Genomic DNA, 25,194 nt, shown 5'->3' with positions numbered 1-25,194 from the left:
CAGAACCAGAACGCTTGTTAAACCCAAAGAAAAAATATCCCAAACAATTGATAATCATGGACCAGGGGTAAGTGAGGTGATTGGGAGATTTTACAGTACATCCCAATCCACATCAAAGCTAAAAGCTCACATCTAAAATTTGGCCTCAATTTCTGATTAGAATACATTATTATGGCCTAGGGAAAATCAATCTCTTATTTAAAACGTCCACTGACTATGACCTGTCCCAAATTAATGCAATATCTCTTTTAACAGGTCCAAATTAGTCAAGCATTACTATATTCAGCTCTTTAAGTGTGGCTAAGGGTAATTCAGGAACATTCGGCAATTTTCTCTCAAACATAAGAGCCAAAGGAATTTCTTAGAATGTGAGCTTGAGTATAAGATAGAAATGAGAGGATGAGATGTTTAGGAAAATTTAGCCCCATGTATTTAAGTCATTCTCTCATCTAGTCCTGTGCTGGAACCTCCTGAAAAATATAGATGAAGTTGTTCCAACGGCAGCAGTCTCAAACTTTAGTGTACTTAAGAATCTCTAGGGAACCTTGTGAAAAAGCCTTTTGCTCAGAGATTCTAAACCTCTACCTACCAGGTGAGACCTAGGTCTCTGCATTTCTACAAAGCTCTTATGGTCATTCTGATGCAGAGGATCAATAGGCAACAATTTGAGAAACACTAACCAATTGATATAAGGCTATCATTTGAAAAACACAGTCGTTTTAAGTCAGTGACTAATTTTTTTCTGTTGTTCTTTGTTCTTGACTTGCTGTACTTGGTACTTGGTGTGCACATGAATGGAGCTTACTATATCTTAGTGGGTGAAATAATCTTGGGAAATTTTACCCGTAAAATATCAGCACTTCAAGGAAAGAGTCAACGAAAGTTGTTTCTCGTATTGACCATTAGCAGGTTATGTTGGCCACATTTTTGTCCTGTTTTCCCCAGCTTCTTGAATCACAGTTATCCATTTTATCTGCAATAGAATGCTCAGTAAAGGAAGTTAACTGCATCACTCCTATGGCTGCATTTTCTACAAAATTCAATAATGAGGATCCCTTTAATTTCAGATCTCTTAGGGGCAAAGAGTCAAGAATCAGATTTATAAGGCTAGAAAAACTCATCAAATGCTATCTAGTATGTTCCTTGCCTTTGGCAGGATCACATCTAAGTCAATCTATTCCAACTCTAGTTCCAAAGGGGACCAGGACTAATTGACCCTGCGCTTTGGGTATACCCCCCTCCACATGTTCCCTTACCTCTGAATCCTAGATTCTAAAAACCATTTCTCTGTGCATTGGCTGTTTATTTGTAGAGGATTGTTAAGGCAACAAGAGGCACCAGGATTTCTGACTATATCTAGAGATTTTGATGTGGTCCGCATACATGGTCCTCATGAAAATGAAAGGCTCATTGGGAGAAAGAGCATCAGCACCTGTTCTTTAAGGAGAAGCACTGAGATCCCAGGTGTGGATTAGAAACTTGCAGCAGGAGCGTAGTTTTTACTTGGAAAGTGCTGTTGCACTGCCGCAGGGGGTGTTCTGTGACTGAGCTCCCTCCCCAATACATCAAAACCCAAATAATGGGAGTAATAAGGGATTCAAATAGCAAGAGCTAATGATATCCAGGTATATAGTCTTTGACTTTCATATTAGTGATTACCATATTGGGATTCTTTTGAATTGCCTTACTTAGTCTAAAATTTTCCATATTACCTTCTTAAAGAGATGTTAGTAGGAACAGTGGACAAAGTAGTCCAGGAATGGGGATAAGAAAAAGGCCAACTATTAGTTGAATGAGCAACTTCTACAAAATTGGAGTTAGAACAGTTTTACGTTAGGATGTAGTTGCCATTCACTCTCTCCCAGCCATGCGTGTGCAAACCCTAATAGGGTGTTGCCCGGTGTATAGTGAGTATACAATAATACCTGTTTATTCATTTTAGTGTATTTGTGAGGCAAGAATGGTTTGATTTAGATTTATTCAGTTCTGAGATCAGAATCATGCAATTTTTTTCAGTGTCTATAAGGGGTGGGCAGGGTTTGGACTAAAGATGATATATGGTCTATTACCTCCTTAGGGAGTAGAATGAGATCCTGGGCTGGCTATGGCTAAGTGGTGCTGAGTGACTTGTAACACTTGCCTGAAATGAGCTGTATTGTAGGGTATAAACTTCCTCTATGGGGGCCCTCCAGGCATCAGGAAAAGTCTCTTCTGAGACATAAGAATGAGTGGGTCTTGGAACTTTTGGTTAATATGGGAATTACATCTGCCACTAGGTGGGTGTGTTTGTGGCAGGAAACCTATGCCTGGAATTTGCTTGAGTGGAACAAATTCTGCAGCACCATGTCCCTATGGACCCATCCCCTGAGGGCAGCTGGACTTAGAGGGTGGCCAGGATGGTGTTCAGGCTCAGTCACCCAGCCTCACTCTGTGTGTCCATCCACCCTGGGCTGATAGTCTCAAGGACTTGGAGAAAATATTGCACTGATAGTAAGTCAAATCACCCCCAAGCTTTCTTTAATGTCCTGTTAGTTTTACGATAAATATTTATTATTTTGGTGAAAAGAATTTTCCTTGCATGTCACATTCCATCTTCTGGGAAGAAAATACTGAGAAAAGAGGGCATTTATCGTTCTAGAGTTTATTGGCTTGTACTATTTGTTTATTTTTGAAAGGAAAACAATCCCCATATCAGGAAGTGGTAACAAGACAGAGTGAAGCCTGCAGATGCATGGTGGAGATTCCATGGCAATGTCTCAGGCGGTTGTAGCAGTGTCATTTTTCAGAAAATGATTCTACCCTTATATCGATGGCATTGACATTGCTCTCTCCCTGATCTAGTTCATGATCACCCCTTCCCAGCTGGAGGTCCTCACCTCAGTGTCAACTCTCAGTTTCTCCATTTGCACATGAAAGATTGCAGATGTTCCTTTAGGAGTGTTTTTCATTTCTAATGGCTATAGTTATTAAACATTTAAGACTTTTTTTTTTGCATGTTGTATTAAGAGAGTGAAAATCCCACAAAATGCAGAAATCCTAAAAGTATAAATTAAGATTTGTCATCATTTCTTGTATGGTGGGTGACCAGAGGATGGATACTTTTTTCCTGTAGGTGTGGGAAGAGCAGTGATCTCTTCTGGGAGGGCTGGTTCTCATTAACATGAACCTCTGGAATGAAGTGCCCAGGAAATCAGGGCTCTGCTCTTGGAAGGTTGTGGAGAGAAACAAAATCACCTCCCATTTGTGCTTCACTAGAATCCCCATCTCCCACCACTCACTCCCCATCTTACAGCTCACCACTTTTCTTTTCCCCTTCTCTTGGCTCTCTGTCTGAATTTTTGTACCTCTGCTTTATCTTCTCTTTCCATTTCATTTGTTTCTTCCATGTTTTCTTCTTTTTGTTTGTCCCTTATTCTTTAGAACAAATGTATTCTAGCTTTTGACTCTGACTCTCAACTGTAGAGAATAAACTGAGGATTGATGGAGGTGGGTAGGTGGGAGCTGGGCTAAATAGGTGATGGGGACTAAGGAATGCACTTGTTGTGAGGAGCCTTGGGTAGTGTATATAAGCGATGAATCACTAAATTCTACTCCTGAAACCAATATTATGCTATATGTTAACTAACTAGAATTTAAATAAAAACTTGAAGCATGAAAAAACAAAAAAAAAACTTCTTTGATTTTTTTCCATCCTTCTTAATTCTTAATGAACAGAGGCTAGTTCTATGCTAAATGAAAATGGAGTTAAATTGATTTTATATCAATTTGTATATTTGTATATGGCCCCTGATTTTCATTTCTCCTGCATGAAAGTGATTTGCAAAGCCAAAAACAAAGCCAAATAAATGCAAAAAAAAAAAAAAAAAAAAAACCCAAACACAAAAACCTTCTCCACCTTACTGTTAACAAGATATGAGTGAACAGTGAGGTGTTGGTATAATACCTAGGATGGGGAAATACAAATTATTTTACTACCTGTAGCTTGTTAGAGGCAAATAACACTCGAGGTTAGAAAGATTTTCATTTTCCAGAGAACCATGAGGTTGGGTTTGGGCTGTGAGAGCTCTTAAGCCTTGTGGAAATATCTAAGAAGCCTGAAGATGGGAGTTGCGGTAAGAGGGTGCTCAAGCAGGCAGAGATCCAGCCTCCTCCATCCTATTCAAACCCTTACTCTTAGCGTTGGTGGTATAGTGGTGAGCATAGCTGCCTTCCAAACCCTTACTTTTAAATATTTTTTAAAAGTTTAAAAATTTTATTAAGATATAATTGACATATAGCATTATATTATTTTATTACATTATTTTCAGGTGTAGAACATAGCGATTTGGTATTTGTACATATTTCATAATGATTACCACAATAATTCTGGTTAACATCTACCACCATATATAGTTACAAAGTTATTTACCTTGTGATGAACATTTTTAAGATTTATTCTTCTAGCAACTTTCTAATATACAATAAAGTATTATTTACTATAGTTATGATGCTGTAATTACATCCCCATGACTATTTCCTCTATAACTGAAAGTTTGTACGTTTTGACCCCTTTTACCCATTTTGTGCCCCCCCCACCTCTCAACCACTAGTCTTTCTAGTCTCTGTGCCAATGAGTTCTGTTTTATTTTTGTTTTTAGATTCTATATATAGTGAGATCGTACTACATTGGTCTCCTTCTATCTGACTTACTTCACTTAGCATAATGCCCTCAAGTGTCATCCATGTTGTCATAGATGGCAAGGTTTTCTCTGTCTTCCTTTCTTCAAGTAAGCCCTACGTGCAACACTGGGCTTGAACTTACAACCCTGACTGAGATCAAGAGTCACATGCTCTACGGATTGATCTAGCCAGGTGCCCAAAGATTTTTTATTCATGTGTGTGTGTCTGTGTGTATGTGTGTATCACATAGTTTTCATCTCTTCTTCCACTCATGGACACTTGGGTTGTTTCTTTGTCTTAGATATTGTAAATAATGCTTCAGTGAACATGGTAGTGGTGGGGTGCATGTATCTTTTTAAGTTAATGTTTTTATATTCTTCAGATGAATATCCAGAAGTAGAGCAGCTGGATCATATGGTAATTCTTTCTAAAATTAAAAAAAAAAAAAATTGAGGGACAATTTACCATAGTGGATAAAAGGTTCCCTTTTCTCCATATCCTTGCCAACACTTGTTATTTCTTGTCTTTTTGATGTTAGCCACTCTCACAGGTATGAGGTGACATCTCATTGTGACTTTCATTTGCATTTCCCTGATGATTACTGATGTTAGCATCTTTTTAGGTACCTGTTGGCCATATGTTGATTATAGCTTGCTACTTATGTTTTCTTCTAGGAATTTTGTGGTTTAAAGTGTATGTTCAAGTCTTTAATACATTTTGTGCTAGATTTTTGGTATGGTGTTAGATAGTGATTCAGATTTATCCTTTTACATGTGGCAGTACAGTTTTCCCAGCACTGTTTATTGAAGAGACTGTCCTTTCTCCTTTGTATATTCTCAGCTCCTTTGTTGTAGGTTTGTTGGGTTTATTTCTGGGCTCTATTCTGTTCCATTAATCTGTGTGTCTGTTTGTACCAGTACCATATTGTTTTGATTACTATAGCTTTGTAATATAGTTTGAAGTCTGGATGCATCCAGCTTTGTTATTTCTTGAGATCATTTTGGTTGTATGGGGTCTTTTGTGGTTCCAAACAAATTTTTAATATTGTTTATTTCAGTGAAAAATGCCATTGGAATTTTCATAGAGATTTCACTGAATCTCTAGATTGCTTTGCATATCCTCGTTTTTATCAAGGAAACTCCCTGCTTTAGTGTATTTGTCTTCACATGATATTAATTGATGAAATATATCCCTTATTTATTTCATGCAACCTCTTCATTTTACCAATGAGGCAGTTTCCTCTTTGAAAGAAGGCTCACTTGAAGGAATGTATCCCTGTCATGGTAAATAATAATAGTACTCTCAATACCACAATAATAGAAGCATACTATTCATTTCAAGGTAGGGACTCCAGGCCAATTGGGTATAATGCAGTCATTGTGTTCTGCTCTAGGAATACAGTATGTAAGTGTCACTAGCATTTAGAGGAGGGTAACCAGGATAAAAAGAGGCTGAGACTCTAGTCACATGGGGACTAGTTCAAGGAGAAGATGATGTTTAATATGAAAAAGAGAAAACCAAGGCAGGGACATGACTGTAGTTTTTATAGACATAAGGTAGCTATAAAAGGAAGAGAAGATATTTTGTATTCTTGAGGGCAGAACCAGTTCTAGGGGATGGAAGTCTCTGGAATCAGATCTGGGTTCAGGTCATTGAAAGTGGTGGCTAGGGATTGGAGTTGTTTCACAGTGGTACAGCCTTGTCTTATGCCATAGGTTGAGAGGGGTAGGTTGTTTGCTGGGACAAGTGTTCCGGCAAAGGGGATACAGCAGAATTTCAACATTGGCCTGGACATTGTATCTGATGAGCACTAAGATCCTTGGGCCATAGAATTCCAAGAGGGAATATGGGGAATCATATTTTGCTTAGTTCAAAACTCCTTTTACATTTTCAAATTATAACTTTAAATCTAAGCAGCTTTAAGAGGCAGTGGATTCAAAGATTTATTTTGTCATACAATTAAAATTGCCTTTTTGTACATAAAAGAGTTGCAGGAAAATTCAGCACACCCATAAACTCAATAATGTTTGTAGCACATGAAGTAGCTCTTAAGAAACTACACTTTTATGATATAAGAGAACATAAGTAAAGAGCATGTGAGTTGACTTTTTCTAATACTCAAAAGCTTTTCAGTGATAAGTATTAAGAGTCAGAACACCATTTAAATTTAATAAACTTTTAATTCAGTGTTTGTATTATTATTATTATTTTTAAATATTTTATTTATTTATTTGACAGAGAGACACAGGAAGAGAGGGAACATAAGCAGAGGGAGTGGGAGAGGGGGAAGCAGGCTTCCCGCTGAGCAGGGAGCCAGATGCGGAGCTCCATCCCAGAACCCTGGGATCATCATGACCAGAGCTGAAGGCAGACACCCAATGATTGAGCCACCCAGGGGCCACCAGTGTTCATATTATTTGATTTACAATTTGGAACAAATCTATGCCACTAAAGGTTTTAAAAATTGAACCAAAATTTAAAAGACAACGATTTTTCCACAATTCCCTTTAATCTTGAAATCCCTTCCTGGAACAAGCAAGATACTGATTTGTTAGGGCATTTCCCCTGATATCCTTTAGGGATTCCTAAGTCCTGTATAAAGTGACCTTTGTATTTTCCTTCTCTTTCACAGGAATTTCTCAATTAGAAATGGAGACAAAAATTTTAAGGGACATTCCAATATAGTTGAAATAGCAGTGTTTTCTGGAATTACAGTATGAAGTTATGAGCAGTTTGATTGCTTTCAGATTGAATAAACACCCACTCGAATAACTTCAGATTTCTTTATAGTATAAGTCAAGTCCTTCCTTCTCCATCTTCTCGCTAACATAGAGCAGCAAAACCAAAAGGGTACCTCAACATTACAGGCAGAGATTCATGATTTTCTTTCTCTTGTCCTTTAGTTTGTCTGTTTCATTTTGAGCAAGAAGGGAAGAGGGGATTAAAAAAATTTTTTAAAAGATTTTATTCATTTATTAGAGAGGGAGAAAGAATGCACATGTGGACAAGTGTGGGGAGAGGAGCAGAGGGAGGAGAAGCGGGCTCCCCACTGAGCAGGGAGCCTGCACTGGGGCTCAGTCCCAGGATGCTGGATCATTACCCAAACCAAAGGCAGATGCTTAACCTACTGAGCCACCTAGGAGCTCCAGGATTTAAAATTTTTTATGACATTAGCTAGTGAGTCCTTTGTGTGGCTAAATGCCCAAGAAAGCTTACTGAGTTGGAAGTTCATCTTTTTTTTTCTTCTTCTTCTTCTTTTTTTTCTGGTAGTGAAAGACTTTTGTCCTTTACTTCTTCTTTCAAGAGTATTTTAAATCAGGAAGTACCTTCATTTGATGTCTGTCCATTCCAACTCCCACTCTCACTAATTTTAGCCTTTGCTAGAGTTTAAGACAAACAATTTGGGAAATTCCATATGATGCAAGATCCAAGCCTCAGAATTTTAGAGCTATGTCAGATACATTTTAGAGATTTAGTTCATGGCTCTGTTATTGATTAGAATGCTGAAGACTTGAGTTTAGTGATTTAATGAAGTGCATATATCAGGATATAAAATCAATGTGCAGAAATCAGTTGCATTTCTATGGACAAACAATTAGGAGTAATTTAACCAAAGAGACAAAGGATCTGTATTCAGAAAACTATAGAACACTCATGAAAGAAATTGAAGAAGACACAAAGAAATGGAAAAACGTTCCACGCTCATGGATTGGAAGAACAAATATTGTTAAAATGTCTATGCTATCTAGAGCAATCTCCACATTCTATGCAATCCTTATCAAAATACCATTGACATATTTCACAGAACTGGAAAAATTAATCCTAAAATTTGTATGGAACTGGAAAAGACCCCAGATAGCCAAAGGAATGTTGAAAAAGAAAACCAAAGTTAGGGACATCACAATCCCGGACTTTAAGCTTTATTACAAAGCTATAATCATCAAGACAATATGGTACTGACACAAAAACAGACACATAGATCAATGGAACAGAATAGAGAACCCAGAAATGGACCCTGAATTCTATGGCCAACTAATCTTCGACAAAGCAGGAAAGAATATCCAATGGAAAAAAGACAGTCTCTTCAACAAATGGTGTTGGGAAAATTGGACAGCCACATGCAGAAGAATGAAACTGGACCGTTTCCTTACAACACACACAAAAATAGACTCAAAATGGATGAAAGGCCTTAATGTGAGACAGGAATCCATCAAAATCCTAGAGAACACAGGCAGCAACCTCTGTGAGCTCGGCGGCAGCAAATTCTTGGTAGATATGTCTCCAAGGGCAAGGGAAACAAAAGCAAAAATGAACTTTTGGGACTTCGTTAAAGTAAAAAGCTTCTGTACAGCAAAGGAAATAGTCAACAAATCTAAATGACAACCTACGGAATGGGAGAAGATATTTGCAAATGATATATCAGATAAAAAGGCTAGTATCCAAAATCTATAAAGAACTTCTCAAACTCAATACCCAAGAAACAAATAATCTAATCAAGAAATGGGCAGAAGACCTGAACAGACATTTCTCTGAAGAAGACATGGAAATGGCCAACAGACACATGAAAAAATGCTCACATCACTTGGCGTCAAGGAAATACAAATCAAAACCACAATGATTCTCTACTTCCTCATATCAGGGAGATCACATGATAGTTGTCTTTCTCCGATTGATTTATTTTGCTAGGCATGATACCCTCTAGTTCCATCCACATCGTCGCAAATGGCAAGATTTCATTTCTTTTGATGGCTGCATAGTATTCCATTGTGTATATATACCACATCTTCTTTATCCATTCATCTGAGGATGGACATCTAGGTTCTTTCCATAGTTTGGCTATTGTAGACATTGCTGCTATAAACATTCGGGTGCATGTGCTTCTTCGGATCACTATCTTTGTATCTTTAGGGTAAATACCCAGTAGTGCAATTGGTGGGTCATAGGGTAGTTCTATTTTCAACATTCTGAGGAACCTCCATGCGGTTTTCCAGAGTGGCGATACCACCTTGCACCAGTCAGAATGGCTAAACACCAGTCAGGAAATGACAGATGTTGGCGAGGATACAGAGAAAGGGGAACCCTCCTACACTGTTGGTGAGGATGCAAGCTGGTACAGCCAGTCACTCTGGAAAACAGTATAGAGTTTCCTCAAAAAGTTGAAAATAGAGCTACTCTGTGACCTGGCAATTGCCCTACTAGGTATTTACCCCTAAGATACAAATGTAGTGATCTGAAGGGGCACCTGCATCCCAGTGTTTATAGCAGCAATGTCCACAATAGCCAAACAATGGTAAGAGCTGAGATGTCCATCAACAGATAAATGGATAAAGAAGATATGGTGTGTGTATGTAACACAATTAAATATTACACAGTGATTAAAAATGAAATCTTGCCATTTGCAACAGCATGGGTAGAACTAGAGGGTATTATGCTAAGTGAAATAAGTCAATCAGAGAAGGACAATTACATGATCTCACTGATACATGGAATTTAAGAAACAAAAATGATCAGAGGGGAAGAAAGGAAAATATAAAACAACACAATACCAGAGAGGGAGAGAAACCATAAGAGACTCTTAATTATAGGAAACAAACCAAGGGTTGCTGGGGTGAGGGGTAACTGGGTGATGGACATTAAGGAGGACGTGTGTTGTAATAAGCACTGGGTATTATATAGGACTAATGAATCACAGACCTATACCTCTGAAACCAGTAATACATTATGTGGTAATTAATTGAAAAAAAAAAGATAAAGTGCATGTATTTAATTGAAAAAAAAAAGATAAAGTGCATGTATCAAGTGAAAAGAACTGGGTCACGAGCTCATATTTCCTAATTTCTTGTGCAATTAAGTGTTTTGTGTCCTATGCTGTAGGTGGATGGGATGTGTGGATAAACTTTTTCTTTTCATGAACATTCTTCATGAATGAATTTATTTTATTTTAAAAATTATCACACTGGAAAAGTGACTTTTTTCCCTAGGTGTACAATTCTATGAATTTTAAAGTGCATGTAGATTTTTATAATCACCACCAGGAATGAGAATAGTTATATTACCTTGAAAAGTTTTCTCATGTCATCATTTTATATTTAGGTACTCTCCTACTTCCTATTCCTTGACAGCCACTGACCTGTTATCACTATTTTTTTTTTTAAAGATTTTTATTTATTTATTTGGGAGAGAAAGAGAGAACACAGAAGGAGAGGAAAGGGAGAAGCAGAGAGCCTGATTTGAGGTTCAATCTCGGGACCCTGAGATCATGACCTGAGCCGGAGGCAGATGCTTAACCGACTGAGCCATCCAGGTGCCCTATCACTAATTTTCTTTTAAGGATGTCCTTCATTTTATTTTTAAAAAAGATTTTATATTTTTATTTGACAGAGATATAGCAAGAGAGGGAACACAAATAGGGGGAGTGGGTGACGAAGAAACAGGCTTCCCGTGGAGCAGCAAGCCCAATGCCAGGCTCAGTCCCAGGACCCTGGGATCAGGACCTGAGCTGAAGGTGGGGGCTTAACAACTGAGCCACCCAAGGGCCCAAAGATGTCCTTTAAATGGGTTAATGCAGCATATAGTCTTTTGAAACTGGCTTCTTTCACTCAGCATAATGCCTTTGAGATTCATTTGAGTTGTTGAATGCATCAGTATAATCTGTTCCTTTTTATTGCTCGTGGTATTCTATTTTATGGATGTTCCACAGTTTGTTTATCCATTAACCCATAAGGGACAGTTAGATTGGTTTCAGAATGTTGAAAATTGAGGAGTTTTCCTGAGCATTAGACAGATGGACAAACTTGATAGAATGACCAATCCTATGGCTGGTTTCCAGTCATACGGTGATCCTGATTTGCAGTGGCTAATTTTAGCATTGAAAATCTTGTGTCTGGTAACTCTTCAGACCTATTAGTCTCCTGTGACGAGGGCTGATCTTAGCTTGAATTGTGAAGCAGTCCATGTTTGCTTCCTTGTTTTGTTCATGTAGAAATACTATTTTCCTCCTTTTCTCCTTTATCAAATACAGCTTTCCTGAAAGGATCTGATAGACTCTTTCACATAAAGTGACACATTTCAGGTAAATATCAGTGAGTTATCTGGTAATATGTAATATGGTACTCGACAGTTACATTTTAAGCTTGGGGGTGAGAATCCTTAAGATAGAGGGGATATAGCAGTTTAAGGCATGCAAATTGGGAGGTTTTTGTGAACTTGTCATCACCCATGAAGAGCTTATTCCCTTCAGAAGAATCCAAGGTGAGTAATCTGGTATCTTGTTGGATTCTTGTTGCAAAGGAGCAACTGGGTGCGGCTCATCTCCTACCTGTGGGTTCCCATGAGTTTAGCCATCTAGTTGTACCCCAGTTCAAGAGCTAAAAGAAATTTATAGGCATGCAAATTACTCAGGGTGAAGGCAAATCCTTTAGCAGCCGTTCCAGGCACCCCATTTTAGTTCCTGCTTTCATCTGTGCAGGTGTAGTCAGAAGAACATTTAGCTCTGTGTCTGAAGGTTGGGCACCACAAGGCTAGGAGTTCGAGACCAGAGGATTGTTTCTTATTTTGAAAATACCCACCTCTGAATTGTCCTCTGAAGTAGCCTGATTAGAGATAATAGCAGAAATGTTTACACATGTATGGGTTGCTCCATGGCAGAGTGGTTTAGATTCCAGACTCTAGATTCCAGACAACAGTTTGGCCAGAGCCAAACTCCTTAGGTTTACATAGAAGTTCTAGATTTTCTACCTGTGTATCCTTGACCACTTGCTTAACATTCTAGGTTCCAGTTTTTCCCTTGGTCAAATGAGACTATCAGTAGTACATTCCTCATAGGGTTTTTATGAGATTTAGATGGAATAAGGCATAGGAAATGTAAATAAATATTAGCTGTTTTATAATGAAATTGAGGTAAACATTGTGCAGAAGCTTGTAGCAGTGTATCAGCAGTCTCCTTCTCTCCTTCTCTGTCACTTGAAAGTCTTCTTAGCTTAGGTAGGAACACAGGCACATTATGTCTTAAGCCTGACTTCTTCATGAATGAAAGAAAGATTATAGAAGTTATATTTAGTGTTTACATGCAAGGTAACCCCAGGTAGTCACAATAGCCAGAGTTCATCATTTTGATAGCACACTTTTCTTGTCTTTACTTTGAAGAGAGATTAGCACATACTGAAATTCTGAACCTGTCCTTTTGCAGCCGTTTTCTCTTTGCTTATAGATATGGAAAAAATATCTTTCTTTTCTACGCATCTCAGCCTTTGTTATCTAGAAACTTATATGTAAAGACAATTTCTATATGATAGAGCTCAACAAACACATTAGGAATGACAGCATGGTAGAGTTGGTAGTTTTAATGAACTTTGTTAATCAATATCTATGACTAATGCTGTTGGTGAAAAAGTACACAAGTAATTTACGGTATGTGATATTTGCCCGTTGCCCTTAAAATGTTATTCTGATTATAGGTCTTTGAAATGTATGCACCGGATTAAACACAGGGCCATCCAATTCAATTAGCTTGGAATACTCATAGAAAGAAACAAATATTACCTCATACTGAATTGAATTAAAATAAATTGAAATCCAGTGTTTCCCTCCAAAATGAGAAATGATCCAGTCTCTTCATAAAGATAGATGGCACATTCCTATTTATTTATTTTTTTTCAGAAGCAAAATAAAATATGAGGAGTAGATGTATGAAATGCACAAAGTAGGAGTAAAACCAGCAAGGTCAAGAGAAGCTGGACTTGAAGTTGGGTTAGACAGTTGGATGCAGTTGGTATCAAGAGATTAAGTCAAGATTGCTTCAACGTTGGCTCTGGGTTTCATGAGAGTTCCCCAACTGGTTAGGAATGATTTTAGCAGTAAGAAAAAGAAAAAAACCTGAAGCTATGGAGGCTTCCTCAAGTCAGCATTTACTTTGCCTTCAAAGGTAGTTGGCTAGGGGCATAGATTCAGGGGCTCAGTGATGACAGAGTGGCATCTCTGTGGTTCTCTTTTCCATATATTAACCCCTCATAATTACACGATGGAAGCAGTAGCTCCAAAGATCTTGTCCTTGTTCAAGGAGGAAAGGATGGCACTAAATTTATCTGCCCTATTTAGCAGTAGAGGAAAACTTTCCCAGAAGTTTCCCTAGCAGACTTCCCCTTATACTTTACTGGATAAAACTGGATCACATGGCTTACTCATGGCCCCAGCTAGGAGAAAAAGAAGTTGAGAAAGTGGGGAAAAGTATGTCTTGGCCAGAGCAATCATCATTTGTTACCTAATGCTGAAAGAGATGGGTGATTGGGTAGATGAGGAGCAGTCTCCCTCACATAGAACACTGTCCCCTTTGTTTGTGGCATTAGCGAGGCCCAGTGAATTTCTGTTTCTATTCCTTGCACTCATGAAGGCACTAATATGGCATTCTTTTTTAACGATTTAAAATTGTGCTCAATGATTTCTAAAAGATGGGGGTGAATATTTTTGCAAACAATCTATGAAATTTTGTCTGTTAGTCTGTTGCTTAATGAATGATTACATCAGAGAGATGTTCCCTTTTTCTTTCTAGCTGGTAATTTTGTAGTCCTCAAAACATGTCCTGTTCTTCAGATACTATGATATTATCAGCTGCTTGGAGCCTGGGGCTCTTTCCTGGCCCATGAATTAGGCTGAGAGAAGGGCTTTTCTGCCCCAGCCTCCCAGGGGAAAATGGAACTGAAAGGTCTTTGAGGCAGTGCTAAATCTCCTCATTTGCTACCATTGCATCCCAGGAACTTAGGCCAGAGCAGGCAGAGCAAGTGCCAAAAGCCCAAGGTAGCTCATACTAAGATTTTCAGAAAAACTGCAAGCCCGGGGTATATGCAGAATATTCCAAACCCTGTTTCTGCTTCTTTCTATATTAGATAGTTGTTTTACTACCCATATAGCACTTCTGTGGCCCAAAGCTCTTGTATCCTCCTACAAAAACCTGTTTCCCATTTAAGTTCTCTGATGCCCAAACTTTAAGTTTTTGTTACTAGATCCATCATCCAAAGACTCACTTGATGTTAAGAAGAAATGTCTTAATTGCTTGCTTAAATTGATTCATAATAAGCATGAAGGATTTCATATTTAACCTCTTTTTGAAAAGATTTTATTTAGTCATTTAAGAGACAGTGTGTACGAGAGAGGGGGAGAGAGAGAGAGAGAGCGTGAGTGGGAGGAGAGGCAGAGGGAGAGGGAGAAGCAGACTCCCCACTGAACAGGAAGCTCAGTGTGGGGTTTGGGACACTGGGATCATGACCTGAGTTGTAGGCAGCTGCTTAACCTCCCGAGCCACCCAGGTGCCCCCAGGTTTAACCTCTTATCACTATTTACATCAGTATTTATAATAAGGCATCCCTTGTGCTTTTACATTATAATAGGTAAAATGGTGGAAGAGAAGGAAAGGTGAGTACATCTGAATGGACCAGAGCCAAAATCTTTTGGCTTGTAATGAAGGCAGTGACTAGATTTGAAGGAGTACTTACTGTCGTCTCTGTTCCTCTAACCTCCCCTGCCTAATGCTCAGACTCTTTCCTTAGCCTCCCCGTTTCCCTTTACATCGTCCTTCACACTGAATGTTTAGAACATGGAATAGAACTTAGTCCCAGGAAGGAAATTAGAAATCATGTAGTCCAAATATCTCATTGTCCCCCTCGTTTTAAAGCTGAGATTTAATGGATACTAGTTTCAGTTGTACAGCATGATGATTGGATATTTGTATATATTAAAATGATCACCACGTAGGTCTGGTTAACATTCATCCCCACACAGTTAAAAGTTTTTTTCCTTGTGATAAGAACTTTTGAAATGTACTCCCTTAGCAAATTTCAGCTCTCCAATAAAGCATTATTATAATCACCATGCTAGCCATTACATTCCTAGGACTTATTTATTTTATAACTGGAAATTGTATGTTTTGACCACCTTCACCCATGTCAAATACTTCATTTTACAGATGAGAAAATCAAGGCCCAGATTGGCTTAGTAACACTTGTAGGACACTGACTTAATGGCAGAAGACAGAGATCAACATCTTTTGAATTTAGTTCCTTTAAATGTGACCTGAGTTTTCTGAAAGCTCTGAATTACTGTCCATGTGGCCATGTGTTCATTTATACTTATACAAGTCTTTTTATAATTATAGGCAAGTAAAAATAGTGGTGTGGTTTGATCACTTCTTCATTTCTTCCTTTCACTTCTATTATCCTCCCTTTGGCAGTGATGCTGTGATTATATATTAACAATTTAATTAGACCTCAGCTTTTAATGTAGTTAAGACTTAGGGCTACTTAAGAGAAGGCTATAATGAAACTGTATTTAAAATTAAGTCATGTTGAGTCCAGGGACGAGAGAAGAGATTCAGGGAATCCCCTGAACTTTGTGGAGTCATCAGAGCAGAAGTGAGAGCTGGGAGGGTTGCTATAGACTTAATGACACCACGTCAGAGCCCTGAGTTAGAAGTCAGGAGATCTGGGTTTACTTTGGTGAGTAATTTCACCTTTTTGAACCTCAGCAGATCTTTTGTATCATGAGAGGGTCAGACTAGGTGATTTCAGCTGTTAACCGTGGGTTTTATGACTAGAAGGGGCTTGGCTGGAGATGGAGATTACCTTTGAAGTGGCCTCTGTCACCTGGAGCTGGGGCAAAGATGACGCAATATGTCTCAGTTCCTGGTATACTCACCATTCCTATTTGAGAAGCTGCCCTATGATTTTTGAACTTGCCCTCATGGCTCTCAGCAGAATATAGAGAGCACTGAGGCTGAGGAGAGGTCCTTCTGGATGTGAATGAGAAGGTGCTGGGGCTCCCACAGTTGGGTTGGAAAAGCTCTTTACTCAGTCCAACCTACAATAGCAATAGGCATTCAAAAAAACAGCACCTTTAAACAATTTGAAAAAATGATATGTTCAGTTGGGACTCAGTAATAATGAACATGATTTTGTGTTAGCCATCAGAATGATATTATGAGACACTCAGCTGGTATTTAGTAATGGCACAGAAAAGACAGTTACTGACTGTGAATATAAAGAAAATGGGGCTCTAAGGTAGCTAATGTAGAAGGAATGAAGCCAGCCCCAAAATGATGTTTTTCAGAAATCTTAATCTTGATGGGGAAGTGGGGAGGGCAGTCAAAAAAGGTACAATGGCAGAAAGGTTGGTAGGTAAAATGTTGTGACCTGGATTTTCAAGATGCATTTAAAATTTTTCATCTCATTGTCAGTACAAGTTTCCAGATTTTTGTTGTTGTTGTTGTTTAGAATATAATCTCTGAAAGGATAGGATTGTTTGCACCTAAAATAGTTGACTTCTTTGTTTTTCTTTGCTTCACAATGTGGTGAACTACTTCTAGGAGGTCAAACACATTTTTTTCTCAAACTTGGTTTTTCATTGGCCAGACTCCATGTTACCATGTTCCTTTCATTTACTGGAGTAGTGCTCAGGAATAGTCTTCCAATTTTAATTATATTAGCCTTACATTTGCTGGGACGACAAAAGAAAACACAAGAATCTCTGATAAAGAAGAAATAGTGTCAGACCAGTGCCAAAGCTGAAGTTCAGAATTGATTTCCCTTATACTGCCTGTGTGACTTTGGATAAGTCCCTGAGTCTCTCTGGGCCTCAAATCCTCATCTAGGAAATGACAATTGGTATGAGTGAACCTTCAGTCCTTTCAGCCTCCAACATTTTAAAGATTTTTATTAATTTATTTGACAGAGATCACAAGTAGGCAGAGAGTCAGGCAGGGGAACAGGGTCCCCGCCGAGCAGAGAGCCCGATGTGGGGCTCGATCCCAGGACCCTGAGATCACGACCCGAGCTGAAGGCAGAGGCTTAACCCACTGAGCCACCCAGGGCCCAGCCTCCAACATTTTATGTGTCTATGCATTCCAAAGTCCCTTGTTAGTGACACTTTAATTAACCCTTGGTACAGATTACTCATACTGCTGTTGCCTCCATTACCATTATTAGTACAACTAATACTGATTGCTTCCTTGCTGTCAGCTTCTTTCTGAAATCCATATGCTCATCTCACTTCTTTCTGTAATAGCCATATGTGACAGGAGTTGTTGTCTCTACTCGTTAGATGATGCAATTGAAGCTAAGGATCCGATAGTAAGTAGTGAAGCAGATATTCAAATCCAGGCTGTCCAACCCCAAAACTCATGCCCTAACTTAGATATTCTATATAATGCAAAGTTGGTACCTCTATGAATTTTTCAGAACATCTTCCGTGGACATAATTTTAAGATATAGACTATAACTACAATATAACTACACTAAACTGATTCCAGTCTGATATTTTTTTGTTTACTTAAATTGTTTCTGGTGAAGAGAACAGGTGATTTATATTGCTGTTTGTTTTTAAAGAGGTCTGTGTGGGTAAAACTATTTTTATCAGATTTGATAGTTTGTAAAAGCCCAGAATGTCTCAATTTGAGTTCAGAGCTCACTTTCCCAGGAAACTGCCACCTCTCCTACCTCAATGTGAGAAACCTGACTTCACAGGAGGTTTCTAGTGCTTAGTCAGATTCCTGTAGCTTTGATGAGAGTTTGAGAGACAACATGTAAGCAACCATCCTCAACCATATACATATATCTAGTTGTTTGTGAAAGGGGAGGTGAGATCTGAGTTGGCATTAAGGTTTTTGATGTCAGTTCTCTGGGCTAGGATAGAGGTTACTATTTTACTTCTGAGGGTGAATTATTCTTTTTTCCCCAGTTTTACTGGAGTATATCTGATAAATAGAAATGGTATATTTTTAAAGTATTGACTAGATTTTAAAAAATTTTATTTATTTATTTGACAGAGAGAGAGAGCGCACAGGTTGGGGGAGTGGGAGAGGAAGAAGCAGGCTCCCAGCTGAGCAGGAGCCCCACGTGGGACTTAATCCCAGGACCCTGGGATCATGACCTGAGCCAAAGGCAGCCACTTAACTGACTGAGCCACTCAGATGCTCCATGACTGGATGTTTTGATATACATGTACATTGTAAATTTATCATCACAATCAAGCTAGTTAACATATACATCACTTTATATAGTTGCCATTTTTCTGTTGATTATTTCTGTGGTAAGATATACCCTCTTAGCAGCTTTCAAGTATACAATACAATATTGTTAACTCTTATCATGCTATTAATAATAGCTCCTCTGAACCTGTTCATCTGGTACGACTGTAAATTTGTACCCTTTGACTGACTTCCCATTCCCCCCCTTGCCAATCCCCGGTACACACCATTCTGCTCTGCCTCTATGAGTCTGACACTTTGACATTCTACATATACGTGAGATTATATATTTGTCTTTCTGTGTTTGGCTTATTTCACTTAGTATGATGTCCTTCAGGTTTTTTCATGTTTTTGCAAAAGGCAGAATTTCCTTATTTTTTAAGGCTGAAAAAAAATATATACACACACACACATACATACATACATACAAATACCACATTTTCTATCCATTTGTCAATGGACACTTAGGTTGTTTCCATATCTTGGCTGTTGTAAATAATATTGCAATTAACATTCACTTTTGAAGACCCTCCATACTGTTTTCCATAATGGCTGCACCAATTTACATTTCTACTGTGTATGAGGGTTCCCTTTTTTTCATGTTCTCACCAACACTTGTTATTTTTTGTCTTTTTGAGAGTAGCCATCCTAATAATGAGGTGGTATCTCATTATAGTTTTGGTTGGTATTTCCCTGATGATTAGTGATATTGAATACCTTTTCATATACCTGGTGGCCATTTGTATGTTTTCTTTTGAGAAATGTATGTTCAGGTCCTTAGCCTCTTTTTGATGTGTATGTTGTCTTATCTTTTTTCTTTTCTTTTCTCTTTTTTCTTCTTTCTTTCATTCTTTGCTATTGAGTTGTATAAATTTCTTAAACATTTTGGATCTTAAGCTCTTATAAGATAATCAGATATATGGTTTCTATTTTATAGGTTGCCTTTTCCTCTGTTATCCTCTTTGCTGTGCGGAAGCTTTCTAGCTTGCTGCAGTTCCACTTGTCTCTTCTTGCTTTTGTTTCCTATGTTTTTCCATTTTATATCCAAAGTATTAGCACCCAGACCAATGTCAAGAAGTTTTCCCCTGGGACGCCTGGGTGGCTCAGTTGGTTGAGCAGCTGCCTTCGGCTCAGGTCATGATCCCAGGGTCCTGGGATCGAGTCCCACATCAGGCTCCTTGCTCGGCGGGGAGCCTGCTTCTCCCTCTGCCTCTGCCTGCCTCTTTGTCTGCCTGTGCTCACTCGCTCTCTCTCCCTCTGTCTCTGGCAAATAAATAAATAAAATCTTTAAAAAAAAAAAAAAAAGAAGTTTTCCCCTATGTTTTCTTCTAGGAATTTTATAGATTCAAGTCTTATATTTAAGTCTTTAATCCATTCTAGGTTGATTTTGTATAGGGTGTGAGATAAGGGTCCAATTTCATTTTTCTGCAAATTGATATACACTTTTCTCAGCACTATTCATTAAAGAGACTTTCTTTCTCTGTTGTGTGTTCTTGGCAGTCTTGTAGAAGAACAATTGAACATAAATGCATGGATTTATTTCTGGACTCTATTCCATTGGTCTGTATGTCTGTTTTTATGCCAGTACTGTATGATTTTGATCATTTTAACTTGATAAAATATTTTGAAATCAGGAAAGGTGATGCCTCAAACTTCGTTCTTCTTGCTCAAGACTGCATAGCTCTTTGAGGTTTCTGAGGTTCCATATCAATTTTTGGATTGTTTTTTCCTATTTCTATAAAGACTGCCATTGTGATTTTGATAGAAATTTCAATGAATTTGTAGATCACTTTGGGTATTGTGGGCATTTTAACAATATTAATTCTTCTAATCTGTCAACATAGGTTTTCTTTCCATTTACCTGTTTCTTCTTTAATTTTCTTCATCAATATATAATAATGTTCAATTATAAATGCAAGTCTTTCTCTTCTTTTGTTAACTTTATTCCTAAGTATTTTATTATTTTCCTATTGTAAATGGGATTGTTTTCATAATTTCATTCTCAGTTCATTATCAGCATATAGAAACACCACTGATTTTTGTATGTTGATTTTCTATCCTGAAACTTTATTGAATTCATTATAAGTGTTAATAGTTTTTTTGGGATCAAGTCAGGGTTTTCTACACACAAAAATCATTTTACTTCTTTCTTTCCACTTTGGATGTTTTTTGTTTTCCTTTTCTTATCTGCTTTCTTTGGCTAGGACTTCTAGTACTATGTTGAATAGAAGTGGTGAGAGTGAGCATTCATGCCTTGTAATGGTTATTAGAGGAAAAGCTTTCAGTTTTCCCCGTTGATTATGTTGTTAACTGTGGGCTTTCATATATGCTCTTTGTTGTGGTAAGGTCTTTCTATACTTGTTTTCTTGAGAGTTTTTAACATGATTGGATGTTGAGTCTTTTTTTTTTTTTTTTTTTAAGATTTTATTTATTTGTCAGAGAGAGAGAGAGTACAGGCAGGGGGACTGGCAAACAGAGGGAGAAGCAGGCTTCCCACCGTACATGAGCCTGGTGAGGGACTTGATCCCAGAATCCTGGGATCATGACATAGCCAAAGGCAGACGCACAACCAGCTGAGCCACCCGGGCATTCCTGGATGTTGAGTCTTGTCAAAATCTTTCCCTGCATCTTAAGATGATCATGTGGTTTTTAATCTTACATTCTACTTATATTATATATGACCTTGATTGTTGTGCATATGTTGAACAGTCCTTGCATCTCAGGGATAAATCCCACTTTGTGTATGATCCTTTTAACATGTTAGTGAATTTGCTTTACTAGTGTTTTAATGAGGGCTTTTGCATCTATGTTCAGGAGTATTGACGTATAGTTTTTTTTTTTTTTTTTCTTATGGTGTCTTTGTCTGATTTTGGTATCAGGGTGATCCTGCCCTAATAAAATGAGTTTGGAAGTGTTCACCCTTCTGTGTTTTTTTTTTTTTTCTTTTGAAGAGTTTGAAACGTATTCTTATAAATTCATTTTTGATTGTTTGATAGAATTTACCTATGGGAGAAAAGAATTTACTTATGAAGTCATCTGGTTTTGGGATTTGTTGATTAGGAGGGTTTTTTTTATTAAAAAATTTAATAAATTTTTAATTTAATTTAATAAAATTTAATTTAATTTAATAAAATTTAATCTTATGTTTATTGGTATATTCATGCTTTCTCTTTCTTCTTTCTGCTTCAGTAAGTTGTATGTTTCCAGGAATTTATCCATTCATCTGGATTATCCAATTTGTTGGAGTATAATTATTTATTATAGTACTTTATAATCCTTTTTATTTCTGAGGCCTCTGTTGTGTTTGTCAATTATGTTTATTTTTCAAAAACCAGCTTTTTTTGTTTTGAGATTATTTTTTAAAATTAAAAAAATTTTTTTTCTGTGTTCCAAGATTCATTGTTTATGCACCACACCCAGTGCTCCATGCAATACGTGCCCTCCTTAATACGCATCACCAGGCTCACACAACCCCACTCCCTCTTCCCCTCCAAAACCCTCAGTTTGTTTCTCAGTGTTCACATTCTCTCATGGTTTTTCTCCCACTCCGATTTCACCCCTCTCACGTCTCCTCTCCTTCTCCCAGTGTCCTTCATGTTATTCCTTATGCTCCACAAGTAAGTGAAACCATATGATAATTGACTCTCTCTGCTTGACCTTATTTCACTCAGCATAACCTCCTCCAATCCCATCCATGTTGATACAAAATTGGGTATTCATCCTTTCTGATGGAGGCATAATATTCCATTGCATATATGGACCATATCTTCTTTACCCATTTGTCTGTTGAAGGGCATCTTGTTTCTTTCCACAGTTTGGTGACTGTGGCCATTGCTGCTAAGAACATTTGAGTACAGATGGCCTTTCTTTTCACTATGTCTCTATCTTTGGGATAAATACCTGGTAATGCAATTGCAGGGTCATAAGGTAGCTCTAATTTTAATTTCTTAAGGAATCTCCACACTGTTTTCCAAAGTGGCTGATCAACTTGCATTCCCACCAACAGGGTAAGAGGGTTCCCCTTTCTCCACAATTTCCTTAACACTTGTTTACTGTCTTGTTGACTTTGGCCATTCTAACTGGTAGAAGGTGGTATCTCAGTGTGGTTTTAATTTGAATCTCCCTGATGGCTAATAATGATGAACATTTTTTCATGTGTCTGTTAGGCATTTGTATGTCTTCTTTGGAGAAGTGTCTCTTCATGTCTTCTGCCCATTTTTTGACGTGATTATCTGTTTTGTGTGTGTTGAATTAGAGTTCTTTGTAGATTTTAGATATCAGCTCTTTGTCTGTACTGTCATTTGCAAATATCTTCTCCCATGCCGTGAATTGCCCCTTTGTTTTGTTGACTGTTTCCTTTGCTGTGCAGAAGCTTTTGATCTTGATGAAGTCCCAAAAGTCCATTTTCAGTTTAGTTTCCTTTGCCTTTGGAGACATATCTTGAAAGAAGTTGCTGTGGCCGATGTTGAAGAGGTTACTGCCTATGTTCTCCTCTAGGATTTTGATAGATTCCTGCCTCACGTTGAAGTCTTTTATCCATTTTGAGTTTATCTTTGTGTATGGTGTAAGAGACTGGTTGAGTTTCATTCTTCTACACATAGCAGCACCATTGGACTTTTTTCCACTGTATATTTTTTCTTGCTTTGTCGAAGATTATTTGGCTGTAGAGTTGAGGGTCCCTATTTGGGCTGTCTACGCTGTTCCACTGGTCTATGTGTCTGTTTTTGTGCCAGTACCATGCTGTCTTTGTGATCACAGTTTTTAGTAAAACTTGAAATCAGAAAACATGATGCCCCCAGTTTTGTTTTTCTTTTTCAACACTTACTTAGCAATTCAGGGTCTCTTCTGGTTCCATATAAATTTTTGATTGATTGTCCCAGCTCTTCAAAGAATGCTGGTAGAATTTTGATAGAGATAGCATTGAAAGTATAGATTGCTCTAGGCAGTATAGACATTTTAACAATGTTTATTCTTCCAATCCATGAGCATGGAATGGTCTTCCATCTTTTTGTGTCTTCAGTTTCTTTCATGAATGTTCTTTAGTTCCTCGTGTACCAATCCTTTACCTCTTTGGTTAGGTTTATTCCTAGGTATCTTATGGTTGTTGGTGCTATAGTAAATGGAATCGATTCTCTCATTTCCCTTTCCATATTTTCATTTTTAGTGTATAAGAAAGCAACCGATTTCTGTACATTGATTTTGTATCCTGCCACATTACTGAATTGCTGTATGAGTTCTAGTAGTTTGGGGGTGGAGTCTTTGGATTTTCCATATAAAGTATTATGTCATCTGTGAAGCGAGAGAGTTTGACTTCTTCATTGTCAATTTGAATACCTTTTATTTCTTTTTGTTGTCTGATTGCTGTTGCTAGGACTTCTAGTACTATGTTGAACAACAGTGGCAAGAGTGGGCATCCTTGTCATGTTCCTGATCTCAAAGGAAGACTTCAGTTTTTCCCCATTGAGGATGATATTCGCTGTCGGTTTTTCATAGATAGATTTTATGAAGTTCAGGAATGTTCCCTCTATCCCTATACTTTGAATCATTTTAATCAGGAACGGATGCTGCATCTTGTCAAATGCTTTTTCTGCATCAATTGAAAGGACCACGTGTTTCTTCTCTCTTCTCTTACTTATTTGTTCTGTCACATTGATTTGCGAATGTTGAACCACCAATGCATCCCATGGATAAATCCCTCCTAGTCATGGTGGATAATCTGTACTGTTGGATCCTATTAGCTAGGATCTTGTTGAGAATCTTAGCACCCATATTCATCAGGGATATTGGTTTGAAATTCTCTTTTTTGGTGTGGTCTTTGCCTCGTTTGGGGATCAGGGTAATGCTGGCTTCATAAAAAGAGTCTGGAAGTTTTCCTTCTCTTTCTATTTTTTTGAAACGGCTTCAGGAGAATAGACATTATTTCTTCTTTGAATGTTTGGTAGAATTCTCCAGGAAATCTGTCAGGTCCTGGGCTCTTGTTTTTGGGGAGGTTTTTGATCACTACTTTGTTCTTGTTACTAGATATTGGTCTATTCAGGTTGTCAGTTTCTTCCTGATTCAGTTTTGGAAGTTTATAGATTTCTAGGAATGCATCCATTTCATCTAGGCTGCTTAACTTATTTGCATATAACTGTTGATAATAATTTCTGATGATTGTTTCTATTTCTTTGGTGTTAGTCGTGATCTCTTCCATTTCATTCATAATTTTATTAATTTGGTTCCTCTCTCTTTTCTTTTGGATTGGTTGGAATCTTACTGATTCTTAAAAAAAAAAGAAACAGCTTCTAGTTTCATTGATGTGTTCTACTGTATCTCTAGTTTCTATCTCATTGACTCTGCTCTAATCTTGATTATTTCCCTTCTTGTTCATGGGGTTGGCTTAATTTGTTGTTGATTTTCCAGTTCTTAAAGGTATAAAGAAAGCTGGTGTATTCTGGATTTTTCAATTTTTTTGAAGGAAGCTTGGATGGCTATGTATGTCCCCCTTAGGACCATCTTTGCCGTATCCCATAGGTTTTGGACTG

The sequence above is a fragment of the Mustela putorius genome, unplaced genomic scaffold (assembly GCF_011764305.1).
Source record: "Mustela putorius furo isolate JIRA1106 unplaced genomic scaffold, ASM1176430v1.1 tig00000407_pilon_pilon_pilon, whole genome shotgun sequence".
Taxonomy (NCBI): domain Eukaryota; kingdom Metazoa; phylum Chordata; class Mammalia; order Carnivora; family Mustelidae; genus Mustela; species Mustela putorius.
The sequence above is the reverse complement of the archived record's forward strand: the minus strand, read 5'-3'. Positions refer to the sequence as shown.